Source organism: Lytechinus pictus, unplaced genomic scaffold (genome assembly GCF_037042905.1).
Source record: "Lytechinus pictus isolate F3 Inbred unplaced genomic scaffold, Lp3.0 scaffold_20, whole genome shotgun sequence".
Taxonomy (NCBI): domain Eukaryota; kingdom Metazoa; phylum Echinodermata; class Echinoidea; order Temnopleuroida; family Toxopneustidae; genus Lytechinus; species Lytechinus pictus.
In genome coordinates, this window is record NW_026974141.1 from 1,616,040 (window position 1) to 1,633,185 (window position 17,146).

Consider the following 17,146-nt stretch of genomic DNA (forward strand, 5'->3'; position numbering starts at 1 on the left):
ACAGTACAGGGGGAGGGGGGGGGGGGGGGGGAGGGGGGAGGTCATCACCATCCCACTGATTTGTTTTTTAGGTAGTGAAAGAGAACATAAGTGAAGAAGAGTGGCATTTTAAAGAAGTAAGCAAAAAAAGTACCGGGTATTTAAAAACAAATTGGTCTTGTAATACTTAAACCCGGTACCGTACATGAAATGACGAGAAAAAAAGACAAAGTTCAAAATTCGATATACCCTCCCCTGTTTGGGAGCATTGGTTTTCATAGCCATTGCAATTTTTTTTTGCCGTATGTATCCTATCATTATAAATTTTAACCCCAAACTGCTGAAGTGAAGTGAAGAAAAAGTAATCGGGGCCAGAAATGGGGTTAGGCCCTATTTAAAAAAAGCTGCAAGTGAACGGAGTGAGCGAGTAAAAAATTATGACCCTTTTGATACAAAAATGTAATTTTTAAATAGATTTATCCTTAATTAAGAAAATAGTATCATATTTCATATTTTGTTTCAATGCCTTCCTTTATTTTTCTTGTAGCACGTTTTTTTTTTTGGGGGGGGGGGTCCATGACGCACAACCCCCATTTGTACACCAGTGACTTGAAGGATATTCACATCAAAATAGGCTTAATTATGAAAAAACTTGCCTTTTTTACTCAATAGTTTCTGAAAACATATACCCGGTATAGGCCTCTTTTTCTGATTTTTGCATTTTTGACATTGTCATTACAAATAAACATATCAATAAATCAAATGAAAAAAAAAATTCACGCAAATTTTGCAACTCAACAGTCAACGAGGCTGACCAGCCTGCAAAAAACTTTTTAGAATAATTATTAACAAACGAATAGCATACTTTACAAGTAGCAGTGTTCATTTATGAGCCCTTTATTGTTTATTTTTAATTTTTTTGTTAATAAAAAAAAAATCACGGCAAAACAGGGTCGGCGGAGCGAAGTTGAAGGTGGGGGGGGGGGCACATGGGAAAAGTACACATTTTCTTTCGAAAAGGGTAATATGTACATGATTGTATAAAAACAAAGAAAAAAACCCAGATTTATAGGCCGTTTTATCTACAGTGTCGTAACAAGCCAAACATTTTGAGGGGGCTAGATTTGTCGTATCATGTAAAAGAAACTGCTAGCGAGCGAAGCAAGCGAGCAAAAATTTTGACGTTTTTATAACGAAAATCCAATTTTGTGATAGATTTTGACATAATTTATTCAGAAAATTATATCATATTTCACGCTTCTCTCTTTCCTTTTCTCTTTTTCTTGGTCTTTTTTTTTTGGGGGGGGGGAAGAGTCCCCAGCCCCCACCCATCTGTACGACACTGAAAGGGGAACTGAACACATTCATATATGGCACTTTTCTTAGGTAAATGGGGGCACTGATTCGAGAAAGGGCACTAACAAGAAGGCAAGGAGGCACATATGCTGACACATAAAACGTGTCTTTCTCAGGTGAAGGAGCACAGAATTAGTTCGTAAGGGGAGGGGGTAAAAAAAATGGGTCCTCACATGAGAAATGGCACTTGCTAACACATAAAACATAAAATGGGTCATTATCATGTCTAAGGGACACAGAACATGTTCGAGAGGTGGCATTTTGGGGGTAAAAATTGGCACTTATACGAGAAAGGGCATGTGGTAACCCCTAACACGGGTCTTTCTCGGGTGAAAGGGGCACATGCAGTACACGTTCGTGTGGGGGCATTTTTCCTGTATAAAAAGGGCACTTTTCTTCCATAAAAAAGAACACTATTTCAGTGCTTCAAAAAGTGGGGGGAGGGGCACTGTGCCCCCAGCCCCCCAGGATCGCAGCCCCTGCGGCAAAATCTTCCCCATGAAACCTTTACAATATTGTTGTTGCAGGGGCGGCGATCCTGGGGGCCGGGGGCACAGTGTCCCACCCTCAATTTTTAAAGCACTGAAAAGGTGCCCTTTTTAACGCAAGAAAAATGCCCCCTCATAAACGTGTACTGTGCCCTTTTCACCTGCATGAGAAGGACCCGTTTTTTGTCTGAGCAAGTGCCCTTTTGCCATCTTATAGGTGCCCTTTCTCGTATCAGTGCCCATTTTTCTACCCTAGAAAAGTGCACCTCACGAACATGTCCTGTGCCCCTTTTTCACCTGAGAAGGATGCGCTTTATGCCGTTAGCATGTGCTCTTTTGCCATCTTATAGGTGCCCTTTCTCGTATCAGTGCCCCTTTTTACCTATTAGAAAAGTGCCCCCACGAACGTTTTCTGTGCCCTTTCACCTGAGAAGGACCTGTGTTATGTGTTAACGAGTGCCCCTTTGCCTTCTCATATGTGCCTGTTCTCATTATAAAGTTGTACTGAAAACCCGCTCTTTTCGTGCCCGATGAGCGCCCGGTTTCTTTATTTAGCGCCGTTCTGCTTCCTTCTGCAAGTGCATAATGAATGAAAAAACTTGTAAAAATAATCCCACGTGCCTTAAGTTTCATGAGTCATGTGAATGGGGTAGAGAAGTCATTTTCATTGTTTTATGAACATGGCTGTATGCAGCGATGGATTTTTTATTGTAGATTTTCACAAAATTCACCAAGAAAATGCTCAAAATCCAACAATTTTACATAACAAAATGCAAAAGCGCCTCAAAGATAAGCTCAGTCGCTTTGCTCCCTTGTTTTTTCATTTTTTCCCAACAAGTTTACGCGTGCAACCCCCCTCCCAGCAAAATTTTCCTGCATACGGCCATGTTTAAGATAGTACCCTTTTTCGAAACAAAAAGAACATTTTTCCCCTGTCTCCCCCCCCCCCCCCACTTTCAACTTCTCTCCACCGCCCCTGTGTTGTTGCTTTGGACAAAATTTTCATTAAAGTTCATGTCCACCCCAGAATGGAAAAATCAAAAGAAAATTAAAAGAAAATCAAGAGAAAAATCAAACAAGCATGAAATTTCATCAAAATCGTATGTGAATTAAGAAAGTTATGACATCTAAAAAATTCACTTAATTTCACAAAACAATTATAGTCACATCCTCGTCAGTATGCAAATGAGGAGACTGATGACATAAAGTTTAATCCCTCCCCGCATATGTAGAATTACCACTGTGTTATCATTTGTTGTTCAAACAAGAAGGTCCTTATTGTCAAATCTGAAAAACTGAAATATTGTATAATTCAAACAAACAAACAAAAGAAATAGTGAAGAGGGACTTCACTGACTTATTTGTATGTCACTAAGATGTGCATAATAACTGTTTGGAATGAAATAAGCGGAACTTTAAAATATCATTATTGACATATTTTACTTGCAATTTCAGCGTTATGTTTCTTTAATTTATCTCTATTGATTCAAAATAATTTTCTTATTTTATAATAATAATAATGATGATAATAATGATAATGAATATATTAATAATGATAATAATAATGATGATAATAATAACATATTTTTTTTTATTTTACGACCTGAAAATTAGACATTCTAAATATTTGTAATTATGAATAATGTGCGTATAATGCTATCCACGCGAGCGCGAACTAAACGTTTTAATTAACTGATTTAAAACAGGACCTTTCAATCATTGTTTGCAGTTACTCATGAATAGAATACATTTCTCACTAATCTACAGACTACAGTGCGTCTAAAAAAGACTATACACTTTTGAAATGGCGGCCAAATAGAAAATATGTAACTTTTCAGTTTTGGGGAAAGCCAATAAAGTCAACTTTCAAATGACACCAGAAAGTTGGAAAACTATTTACGCAGAAAATATGTCACTTTGCTATGGGGGAAAGACCTATTTTGGGAAGCCAGTAAAGTAAACTTTCAAATGACACCAAAAAGTTTTCCCCTTTATTGTACATATTTCACATTATCTCTTCCTGACCATGACATATATGGTGTGAATTATATTATCCCATGATGTTGTGCTCAGAAGGAGGCAAGATGCAATTTGAAAGATAATGAGAAAAATCAGAAAATTTGTGTACAAAACAAGTGGAGAGTTGTCCACAAAATCAGCCATTTTGAAGCACGTTTGCCAATTTGAGGATACCCATAGAAAGTACAAGACTTTTTAAACATCCATAACTTGCTCATTTCATAACCTATTTTGATGAAACTTTAAAAAAAAATTGTTCCTCTAATTTTACTATTTCCAATAAAATTGCTTCTCTTCTTTGGTTTTGGTTTCATTTAAGTTGTTTATGCGCCTTGAGCACTCTACAGAGTGGATTTGGCTCCTTATAAGTCTTTCTTATCTCACATATGATTTTGATGAAAATTCTAAGTTTTATACTTGTTTGGATGTCCACAAAATCGGCAATTTTGAAGTACGTTTGCCAATTTATCTTACATCTGATTTTGATGAAAATTTTAAGTTTTATGCTTGTTGTTTTTTCTCCTTTTTATTCAAATCAACTCTTGTTGGGGTGAACGACTTTTCAAAAACCAGATTGGATGTCCTGATGGCGGGGCGATAATGAAGAGGCTAGATGAGAGGCGACGAGTAGGTGGGCAGTGGAGAGTAAAAGCGATGAGGCTTCTCGACGTTATGGGTAGTATAGCTTGACTGTCCGTCATCAGGAGAGGTGATGGCCAGTCAATCTGCCGGTGATATAGGATAACCAATGTCGTACCAATTGCCAACTCGTCTACTATCATTTGGTCTTTCATCAGTTCGCCCACTATCCACATGGTCTAATTTCAAATTCGTCCACTCACCATTTCGTCTAATAACCAGTTGGTCCAATAGCCTTTTAGTCCATATAACACTTGATCTGATTGGACTAAGTGTTTATTGTGCAAAATGAATGAAAACTAGATTTTAATTCGTCATGAGGACGAATTAGGTGGTCTGTCATGATTTTTCATTCAGTGTCGGCTAATGTTGTATGAAATGAATCATGTAGATATGATTGATAATCTTGATCATAGACATCATAGGAATACATTTTGACCATTGCTAAATGTGATTATTAATGTGGTGATGACAACTGTGATGATTATAATGATGGTGGTGATAATGCAATACGGTAAATACGAAATTAAGTTTGGAGCACGTAAAATGCCTTAAAAACTCCTCAAAAATTTCAGACGATTTACCAAAATTGGTTTTCCAAAATTGCGCAATAAAAGGCGCCTTCATTTTCAGAGCAGCTAATTTTTAATGGACAGTTTCATGTTTTTTATGCAAAATCTTTTTAAAATTTCTTTCTACTGTCAGCAATTTTTCTTTTAAGATTTCAAGCAAGAATTTTCACAATGTCAGTGGGTATCAATTTCACAGAATGCTTGAAAATTCATAGGTGATACTTTTTGAAAACTAAAATATCTTAAATATTTTTATTCAAAATTTCTGCTAAATTTCAATTATTTTTAATGAGAAGTTTCGCAATGATACAATTTCACTGCTTCACTTCAAAACTCATCAGTGATGTATATGATAAAAGAATTAAGTAGAATTTTTTGAGGGGAAATGTTTGCAAAATTTCTGCAAATTCCTAAACATTTCACATAATATTTTTCGTCAAGAATTTTCAATGTCTATTTATTAATTGTGTATGACTTAAACATTTTCTTGAAAATTCTTTCTTGATGATTTTACTGAAAAAGTCAGGTAAAAGATTCAAATACTGGCAATTTTCCCGCAAAATTTCGGGAAAATGAGTATTTTACTAAATTGCACTATTCTTAATTTCACAGAAGGTATCTGAAAATTTGTTATTTGTTATATTTAGAGAAAATAACCAAATAGAAAAAAATCCAGGATTTTCCGCTAAATGTCTAGAATGAAATTTATCAACCAAATAGCGTTTCAATATTGTAGCGTTTACCAAAAAATGCATAAATTATGTTTTACAATGTTTAAACTACCCCTTAAAATGTTCCGGCAATATTAAAAAAAATGTCCTACATAAAAAACCGCAAGGCAAGTAGGCTTGATATTTTCAGCAAGACCGTACAATTGATTAATAAAGCATTTTTTAAAAAGAATTCTCAAAAATTAGGTCCAGAAAAAATTTGCAAAAACTTAAACAGGTGATAACACTCTGATGCTGTGGTTGAAAGTGAAAATCAATCACACATTATTTGTAGAAAATTCTTTTCACTACATCATATCAAAATTTGAGAGAAAATTGACTAGTAATAACGAAGATACGGTCAAATATGCATAAATACGTTGACGTAATTGCGAAAATGTGTTATTTTCACTTCTAACGTAATTTTGACGTTATTACGCAATCTCCAGATAAGATTTTGACTTCTAACGTAATTTTGACGTTATTACGCAATCTCCAGATAAGATTTTGACTATATCCAAGAGTGAGGAAAAGATGGGGGTCAACGGACTCCCTGTAGAGCTACAGTGAATTTTATATAGGCATATTTTTGCCCACTTATGACTTATTTTGCGAGTTTGCATGCGCGTGTAATGCAAATTTGAATGGACGCGCATTCCCGTATTATTGGTCGTAAGAGGCTGAATGAGGTATCAAATTAATCAGAAGATAATGGACAATGGACAGACATAAAATAAATGACGACTCGAAGATGCATACCGATGGTAGGTGCAAGAACGCGCACGCATACCTGTGCGCGCGCAAATTCTTGACATGCTCCAATATTTTACAGTTTCACATGGTATCGTAGCCGTATTTCCATACCTTCTATATATCGGACTGTTACTCTTGGTTCGTAGCTGTTTCTCGATCATGATGTTTTGGAAGAACTTTTATTGAACTGTGAGTCACCTATTGCTTCATTTTTGTGGAAATTTTCGTTATTCTTCTGTTGGGAACTGTATATGAACATTTCTTTCGCGCAAGCAGGCACCTATCAACTGCATCATAGCAACGCCAACGGTTCTCGCGTCATCACCGAAATCTAGGAGCCCATCGCGCATCATCTTCTGATGACGTCACAATAACTGATCACCTGTTCATCTGACTTTACACTAACAAGTTTCTGATTACGAGATAAGTTTTACATTGAGACGTCACTAATGAACATCATCGATGGCCACTAATAAGTTCACCCGTTTGGATGATGAGGTTTCCGCTAAGTCCATGGATGAGTCAATCACGGAAGCAGTTTCCTATGCCGTTGCTGCCTCTGGTGCCCGACCGAAAATAAAACAAGACAAAGTGAAGAAAGAAAACTTCAAGCCACAATCTAATACTGGTCTCAACAATGAGCAGCTGGCCGGCATCGTCAAGCTTGTGATGGAAGCGATCCAACTGGTCATAACTCAATCAGTTGTGGCCGCTGTCTCTACGGCAATGAAAGCGGTGATGGAAGAAATAAAGTCCGTTCAACCTACACCTGCTGCTCCCGGCGCTGACCAGAGTACTACGAGATCTCTTCGTTACGAATTAGATAAGTTGGAGCAATACGGACGGTGGGAGAACATCAAGGTGTACGGGATCCCGGAGAGCGCCAACGAAGACACGGCGGATGTCGTCGTCAAGCTGGGAAACCAACTTGGCGTCAACCTGGAGCGATCAGATATAAGTATTGCTCATCGACTTCCTGGTGGCACTAAGGAGAAGCCTGCGGGGATAATTGCCAAGTTTGTGAGGCGAGAGCGCAAGGTGGAGGTGATGAGAAAGAAGAAAGTGTTGAAGGAGAGGAACCAGCCGGTGTTCATTGTGGAGGATTTGACCCCCTTAAGAGCCAAGCTGCTGAGGGTTATAAGAGCAGATGCTTCAACGGTCCAGAGAACATGGTCTATTGATGGACGGATCAACTGCTTGCTGAAGGATGGTTCTAGACAAATCGTTGAATCACCAGATGACTGAAGAGCGTATGAAGTCATCCGGCCTGTTTGATACCAAATAGGAGCTCACCGGCCCGGCAGAGGATAAAGCGAAGCAAATCCGCATAACCAGTTTAAATGTTTGTGGAATCCGTACAAAACTTTCTGAAGGATCTCTGGAAGCATTCATTTAAGACTTCGATATAATTTGTTTAAGCGAGACAAAGGTTGATTTTCTTGATGATTATCTTATTCCAAATGGTTATTCATATATTCCTAAAGAAAAGAATAAAGCTAGTAAAGTACCACATGGTGGCATTCACGGTTTAGGTGTCTTGGTCAGAAATCATATTGTTAGTCATATTACAGTTGTAAAAAACGTAACGTCTGAATCCATTTTGTGGTTGAATATAAGTGAAAATGCTTATGGTTTTCCATTTCTCCTTGGTGCTGTATACATTCCACCAGAAAACTCGAAGTACAATAATGATTCTATATTTGACGATATCTCAAATGAATTTATATTTTTGAAGAACAAATTTGATTTGCCATTTTGTCTTGTTGGAGATTTTAATGCAAGAACTGGTGACTGCAGTGATCTTTTAACTGATGAAGAGGGTACCAACTGTTTTATTAACCAATCAGTTATTGATCGACATTGTGAAGAGTTATATCGATCAGATCTTTTTCATGGAGCAGTTTGCTCAGATAGGAATAATAAGGATAAAGTAATTAACAACCACGGAAAACAACTCATTGAACTGTGCAAATGTTTCAAAATGGTAATTCTCAACGGAAGGTCAAAGTCAGATAAATATGGCAATTATACATGTGCGAATTCTAGTACAATAGATTACTGCGTTGCTTCAACTGATTTGCTGCATATATTTAAAGACTTTTCTGTTGATATATTTGATCCTATGTTATCTGATAAGCATAGTCCCATATTACTAACATTAAGTACCGGTATGTATAGAAATGCAGTTTTTAACGTAAAACAATCAGAAGGTTCTCAATCAAAATGTGTCAGTAAAGTTAAATGGTCTGGAAGTTTAGCGAAAGACTTTCAAAACAGTATTGATGCAGATGCGGTTGATAGACTATACAAAAAGTTGAATAGCATGCCCTCTCGTGAAATTATGCAAAAAGAATTAGATTATCTAGTGTCTACCATCCAACAATTATATTTAGACGCCGCAAAGAATTGTGATATGGTTAAAACTTACTCTCATAAGAAGATAAAAGTAAACAGAAATAAAGTCCGTTCAACCTACACCTGCTGCTCCCGGCGCTGACCAGAGTACTACGAGATCTCTTCGTTACGAATTAGATAAGTTGGAGCAATACGGACGGTGGGAGAACATCAAGGTGTACGGGATCCCGGAGAGCGCCAACGAAGACACGGCGTATGTCGTCGTCAAGCTGGGAAACCAACTTGGCGTCAACCTGGAGCGATCAGATATAAGTATTGCTCATCGACTTCCTGGTAGCACTAAGGAGAAGCCTGCGGGGATAATTGCCAAGTTTGTGAGGCGAGAGCGTAAGGTGGAGGTGATGAGAAAGAAGAAAGTGTTGAAGGAGAGGAACCAGCCGGTGTTCATTGTGGAGGATTTGACCCCCTTAAGAGCCAAGCTGCTGAGGGTTATAAGAGCAGATGCTTCAACGGTCCAGAGAACATGGTCTATTGATGGACGGATCAACTGCTTGCTGAAGGATGGTTCTAGACAAATCGTTGAATCACCAGATGACTGAAGAGCGTATGAAGTCATCCGGCCTGTTTGATACCAAATAGGAGCTCACCGGCCCGGCAGAGGATAAAGCGAAGCAAATCCGCATAACCAGTTTAAATGTTTGTGGAATCCGTACAAAACTTTCTGAAGGATCTCTGGAAGCATTCATTTAAGACTTCGATATAATTTGTTTAAGCGAGACAAAGGTTGATTTTCTTGATGATTATCTTATTCCAAATGGTTATTCATATATTCCTAAAGAAAAGAATAAAGCTAGTAAAGTACCACATGGTGGCATTCACGGTTTAGGTGTCTTGGTCAGAAATCATATTGTTAGTCATATTACAGTTGTAAAAAACGTAACGTCTGAATCCATTTTGTGGTTGAATATAAGTGAAAATGCTTATGGTTTTCCATTTCTCCTTGGTGCTGTATACATTCCACCAGAAAACTCGAAGTACAATAATGATTCTATATTTGACGATATCTCAAATGAATTTATATTTTTGAAGAACAAATTTGATTTGCCATTTTGTCTTGTTGGAGATTTTAATGCAAGAACTGGTGACTGCAGTGATCTTTTAACTGATGAAGAGGGTACCAACTGTTTTATTAACCAATCAGTTATTGATCGACATTGTGAAGAGTTATATCGATCAGATCTTTTTCATGGAGCAGTTTGCTCAGATAGGAATAATAAGGATAAAGTAATTAACAACCACGGAAAACAACTCATTGAACTGTGCAAATGTTTCAAAATGGTAATTCTCAACGGAAGGTCAAAGTCAGATAAATATGGCAATTATACATGTGCGAATTCTAGTACAATAGATTACTGCGTTGCTTCAACTGATTTGCTGCATATATTTAAAGACTTTTCTGTTGATATATTTGATCCTATGTTATCTGATAAGCATAGTCCCATATTACTAACATTAAGTACCGGTATGTATAGAAATGCAGTTTTTAACGTAAAACAATCAGAAGGTTCTCAATCAAAATGTGTCAGTAAAGTTAAATGGTCTGGAAGTTTAGCGAAAGACTTTCAAAACAGTATTGATGCAGATGCGGTTGATAGACTATACAAAAAGTTGAATAGCATGCCCTCTCGTGAAATTATGCAAAAAGAATTAGATTATCTAGTGTCTACCATCCAACAATTATATTTAGACGCCGCAAAGAATTGTGATATGGTTAAAACTTACTCTCATAAGAAGATAAAAGTAAACAGAAATAATCATTCTAAACCGTGGTTTGATAGTAATTGTAAGAAAGCACGTTCGGAGTATTTTCGCCTAAAACATTTATTAAAATCTGAAAAAATTTTAAACAGGAAACAAATTTCGGAGGAATTGGTAGACCAAAAACGCATCTATAAGAAAGTGGTTAAAAATGCCAAAATTCAGTATAATGAGATACTACATTCAAAATTGCGTAAAACTAAATTTAATCAGCCTAGTGAATATTGGAATATGCTCACCTCCATGAATGCTAAAAGGAATCAAATTGACATTGACCTTGACACACTCGAACAGCACTTTCGAAATCTTAGCCAGACGCTAAAAACTACTCAGGATTTTCCTTTACCAAACACTGTCGCAATAAGTTCACTGAACGAATATTTGAACAGACCTATAGATATCGACGAATTGATCGCGCAAGTAAACGTTTAAAGAATGGTAAAGCATATGGTGTTGATCAAATTCTTAATGAATTTTTGAAAAACTCAAGTGGCCGTTTGTTATCTTGTATTGTTCTTTTATTTAACATTGTGTTTGACACCGGTGTAGTTCCCACTGATTGGACAATTGGACTAATTAGACCTCTGTATAAAAAGAAAGGAGATCCAAAAGACCCGAATAATTTTCGAGGCATTACTTTGCTTAGTTGTCTAGGTAAATTATTCACAAGTATTCTGAATAAAAGGTTAACAACTTATCTTGAAGGCAATGATATACTTGGTGAAGAACAGGCTGGTTTCAGAAATGGTCATTCGACTCTTGATCATATTTTTGTACTGCATTCAATAATTGATTTGTACTTATCTGAGAGCGAAAGGGTATATCTTCTTCAAGCTACACTGCCTCCTTCAATCCTGAAGATTCTTGCAGTATTGTAGTACCGGGGACCGGCAGGTGCAATACACCGGGTGAACACCCTACTCTTTGACGAATAGTGTATTGGTTTTAACGTGCATAGGTTGTGACTCTCCTATACACGGGACCAACATTTGCGTCCTTTCCGATGGACGGAGTGTTTTCCAACTGCATTCACACCCGCACTGAACACAGCGGTGAGGCACGTTAACACACAACGCTAGCATCAGTTTTTTTGTTAGACGTCTTCCGGCATGCTGCGGGACTCGAACCCACGCACGTTGAGATCTACGATCTTTTCCGGAACAGGCGCTCTAACCGACTGAGCTACACTGCCTCCCTTGTTATATTGTGCATTCATCGATTACAAAAAGGCATTTGATCTACATGTAGTAGATAGATCGGCTCTTTGGTTGAAATTAATTAATAGCAATGTTAATGGAAAGTTTTTCAAAATTATATATAATATGTATGGTCAGGCAAAATCGTGTGTAATAAAAGATAACGAAATATCTTCCCTATTTGAATGTAATATTGGAGTTAGACAAGGAGAAAACCTATCACATATGCTCTTTGCTCTCTTTCTAAATGACTTCAGTTGTTTTATCCAGGATAAATGTCATGGCTTGAATGTTTTACCCAAAAAAATTAATACACATGCTCGACAAAATGAGATACAAGTGTACATGAAGTTGTTCACATTGCTTTATGCCGATGATACTTTGATTTTAGCTGAATCTCCTGATGATTTACAAACTGCCTTAAATGCGTTATATGAATATTGTACTATTTGGTCTTTACATGTCAATTCAGATAAGACAAAGGTTGTTGTTTTCTCTAGGGGTAAAGTGCGGAAATTACCATCCTTTCATTTCAACAATCGTGAACTATCAGTAGTTGATGAGTATGTATATTTAGGAATAACCTTCAATTATAATAACAGATTTAAAAAAGCGCAGACGAAACAATTGAACCAAGCCAGAAGAGCTATGTATAGTTTGTTAACAAAGTCTTATTCATTGGATTTGCCTATTGATATAATGTTAGAATTATTTGACCAACTTGTTATTCCAGTTCTTCTGTATGGCAGTGAAATCTGGGGATTCGAAGTTATACGAGATCTTGATATATTTCACATGAAGTTTTGTAAGCAAATTTTAAAGTTGAAAAAATCAACAGCTAATTGTATGGTGTTAGGCGAACTAGGTAGATATGGTCTTGAAAAATATATCTCTAATAGAATGATTAATTTCTGGTGTAGTTTAGAACATGCTGAGGAAAACAAATTATCGGGAATGATATATAGAATTTTGAAGGTTTTGTATAATGAGAACGTATGTAAATCTTCATGGATTAAAAAAATTAAAACTACTATCGATATGCTAGGAATGTCTGATTTATGGTATACATGTGAAACCACAAACAGTACTTGGATCAAACGTACAATTGATCAACGTTTAAAAGATTGCCTCTTTCAAAATTGGTACTCGAAAATGTATGATAATCCTCAATGTATTAATTATCGGATCTATAAAAAGTCTCTTGAATTAGAAAAATACATGATTGCTTTTCCTAAAAAATATCGTATATGCTTTTCTAAATTCCGCTGTGAAAACCATCGTCTACCAATAGTTACAGGGAGGTATGAAAATGTTGAAAGAAATAATAGAATTTGCAATCTGTGTCAATCACAACTTGTAGGCGATGGATACCATTATTTGTTTGTTTGTCCGGCTTTTTCAGCAGAGAGAAAATTATATTTAGACAATTACTTCACAAAGAGGCCTAACACTTACGAAATGGAAAAATTATTCAACACAGCTAAATTAAAAACACTTCTAAATCTGGCTAAATTTTGTAAAATAATTATGCTTCGCTTCTGATAGAGTAATCAAAGAATAGAAGTATTCATTTATTTCGTTTTATTTGTCTTTTGATAATTTATCTTGATTACTATATAGATATAGATATCACATATGTATTATTTGATAAACTGTTTAATTTTTGTATTTAGTTTGCTGCTGGTGCCTTTGTACGCGTCATGTTTTACTTTTTTTCTGTTAGTTCTAAAATTTAGTAATTCAAGAAATAATTTATTTATATCTTATTATGTTATCATAATATTTCAGTGAAATATGTGGGTTTCTTGTTTGTATTTTTTGTTCGTATATATTTTTTGTAAATATGTTTAAAATTCAAATGTAAATATGTTTAAAATGTTGTTATGTTCTCCAATACCCGTTGGGGTGATCTGAGAATAAATATTATTGTCATTACTGTCATTACTGTCATTACTGCTCAAAATGACCTGAAACGTACCCAAACTTGACCACGGTTGATTGGGGGAATTTTTAAATTTTGACGCGCGCGTACGTGCGCGTCGTGACCTTTGCATGACCTCTGATGACATGTCCTGATGACCTGTCACCTGAACTTGATATGATGCAAATATGGATGATTTTTTATGATTAGTTGCGATGATATGATCAATAATTCATTTTTACAAAATGGCGCCTAGATGACCTCATCATAATTTGATAACCTTGAAAAGTTTCGTTTCGCGATTCCATAATAATTTCCATACATGACATGAAAATCAAGAAATTTGACAAGCCCGATTTTGAGATAAAGTGGGAACAAAATTTGGCAATAAATATAAATAAAGTAAAATCTGACGAATATAATAGGTGATCTCTCATATTCATGACAGACCACCTAATAAAATGGATATTAGACCAACTGTTTATGAGACGAAAATGGTCATAGACGAAATGGTGATTAGACGAAGTGATGATTGGACCAAATGGTTATTGAACCAAATGGTTGTTAGACGAAATGTTAATGGACGGAATGGCATTAGACTTGATGAAAGTGGAACTTGTGGTGAGTGGACGAGTTGGCAGTAGACGAATTGGCAATTTACCGGCCATGGTACCCTCAAAATATTCCACCATGATCACCATCTTGGGAAATGAGAAAGAAACAGAAAAGGGCAAGGGAAAACAGGCGCGGATCCAGAGTTGACATTTTCCTGGGTGCTACAGGATCCAGGATTTTTAGAAAGGGCTGGAAAATTTTACACGTTGGAAATTTGACAAGCAAAAAAAAAAGAAGAAGAAAAGGTTTCACTTATATTCAAGGTCAATTCGTCTTTTTTCCCCTCTTAAAAACAAAAAAATCCTAAGGGGGGATAGCGCACCTGCACCCCCCCCCCCCCGGATCCGCGCCTAGAAATTGGGTGGAGTATGATATTATTTCTAAATATGATGTCAAAATCTATTAGAAAAATTAACTTTTATTAAATCATGAGGAAGGTAAAAAGTTTTACTCAATACACCGTGTTTGACCCCATTTTGGCTAAAAGCACAACTTTAATTTGTTGTGAAGCAAGGACTTTTATCATTGTTATGATTATTTTGCAAAAGCACGAGATTCGGGGTCATTTACGATTGGTATTGAATCGGGGTCGTCCACAGTTCGCCAAGTGTTCTCCGTTCCTACTGTCGTGCGGTCCCTTAAAGGGATGGTCCGGGCTGAAAATATTTATATCTTAATACGAAAATTTCATCAAAATCGGATAACAAATAATAAAGTTATTGAAGTTTAAAATTTAGCAATATTTTGTGAAAAAAGTCGTCATGAATATTCATTAGATGGGCTGATGATGTCACATCTCCACTTTCCGTTTCCTTATGTTATTACATAAAAAATCATATTTTTTCATTATTTCATACCTGTGTGAATAATATGTCTCCCTCATAATGAAATAAGTTGCAGCAATAAATATCTAATGCACTAAATCAGTTGTCAATTCAATTTATCTAGTTCTTGGAGGAAAAATTTGAATAAACCTAATTTCATATAATAAAATACAAAACAAGTGGGGATGTGACATCATCAGCTAACCTAATGAATATTCATGACGACTGTTTTCACAAAATATTGCTTAACTTTAAAATTCAATAACTTTGTTATTTGTTATCCGATTTTGATGAAATTTTTGGCATTAAGCTTGGAGAATTCTACTCTATTTATCAAGCTATAAATAATTTCAGCCCGGACCAACCCTTTAAGAAATGCCACAATTCGACTATCGTAATTAAGAAAAAAAACTTTCAAAAAATTCGTACGACCAATATGTTGCCACTACTGATCTGGTACAATCACGACGATTACTACACGATTAAATTATACATCCAAAGAAAATTCACGAAAGTGATGATTATAGACAAATTATATATGAATAGAAAGGTCTTGTCTTTTTATACACAAATATGTCACTAAAAAGTCTTATTGATGTCGTGGAAATGCAAGAAATGAAATTATTAGAGACCCTTCTCAGCCCCCCAGCCGCCCACAGACAGACAATCACGCGATCAAAAATAGTCGAGAATAATGACGTCACATGATCGACTCATCTCGATCATGCAGCTCTCTCTGTGCAAGCCAGCAGTACACTGATAGCTGATTCACCTTCCTGGTCTCTATTTTTCTTCGAATTTACCGTTTTCTTCATGTATTGTGGTATCCGAATTCTGTTTTCGACAACTTCAGACTATAAGGGAACCAGAACTGTGTTATTTTGCCCGTTTTTTTATTGAATTGTGAACTGGAAAGATCGATTTTGTCCACTCGACAGTCTTTGTTGTGTTGCTCTACTAACTATTGAAAAACTCCAAGCTGCACGGTCCCATTCACTTGCTCCCGATGCATGTTGCAGGTTACGCTGTTTGATCCAGTCAAAAGTCAAACTATACTTGTTCTGACGATGCATTCAGGTCAGATGACAGATGCAGATCTGATATAAGTTTAGAATCATGCATTTTGGCATAACTACTATTAAAATCAAAAAGTCTTTATTTTAGAAATAATGTTTTTGCACAATTCCAGCAGATTTTTTCTTCAGATTTTTAAAACTGGTCAGGACTCAGGCAGGCGATTAAATTATTTAGGAGCACTGGTATGGACCATGGCTGAAAATCTGCTGTTTCAGAGGAATGTTTAAGTTTTTATTATACACAGAATTATATCACCATGATGCCGATATCATGAAGCCAGACAAATTTTCAGCAGTGATTACCCTGATTCCTGGCCAAAATCACTCACACGTATTGCGAGGTTAGTATTAGTATACTAACCTCTAACTAGTGGGTAGCGCGTGCTGGGATCTCACTTCTTGGGTCCACAACACACGACTTCTATGGCTTGAGTTTTCTGTGCGCGGCGGCATGTAATGAACCCTTGGGTGGGCCAAAATTAGAGTCTGGTGTTTCTTTCTGATTAGAGTGTTGCTGCATATATGTATGCGTAATGCCTTCAACAATGAAGATAAATGCAATCTTTGTAATGACACAGAGACTCAGAGAGCACCGTACCTCAAGTGATGTTCGTGTAGTCTCCACTTCACTACTGCTACAGCCTACACTACGCTACACACCTACCCGGGTAGGTGTGGCGTACATGTACGGTAGTGTAGCGGTAGTGAAGTGGAGTGGGGCCTACACAAACATCACTTGAGGTAGAGCACCAGTGTTCTGAGTGGAACTTTTCAGGTGTCTAAACCTACTATCATTTGTTGTTGACCGGGAATTACATGCCACCG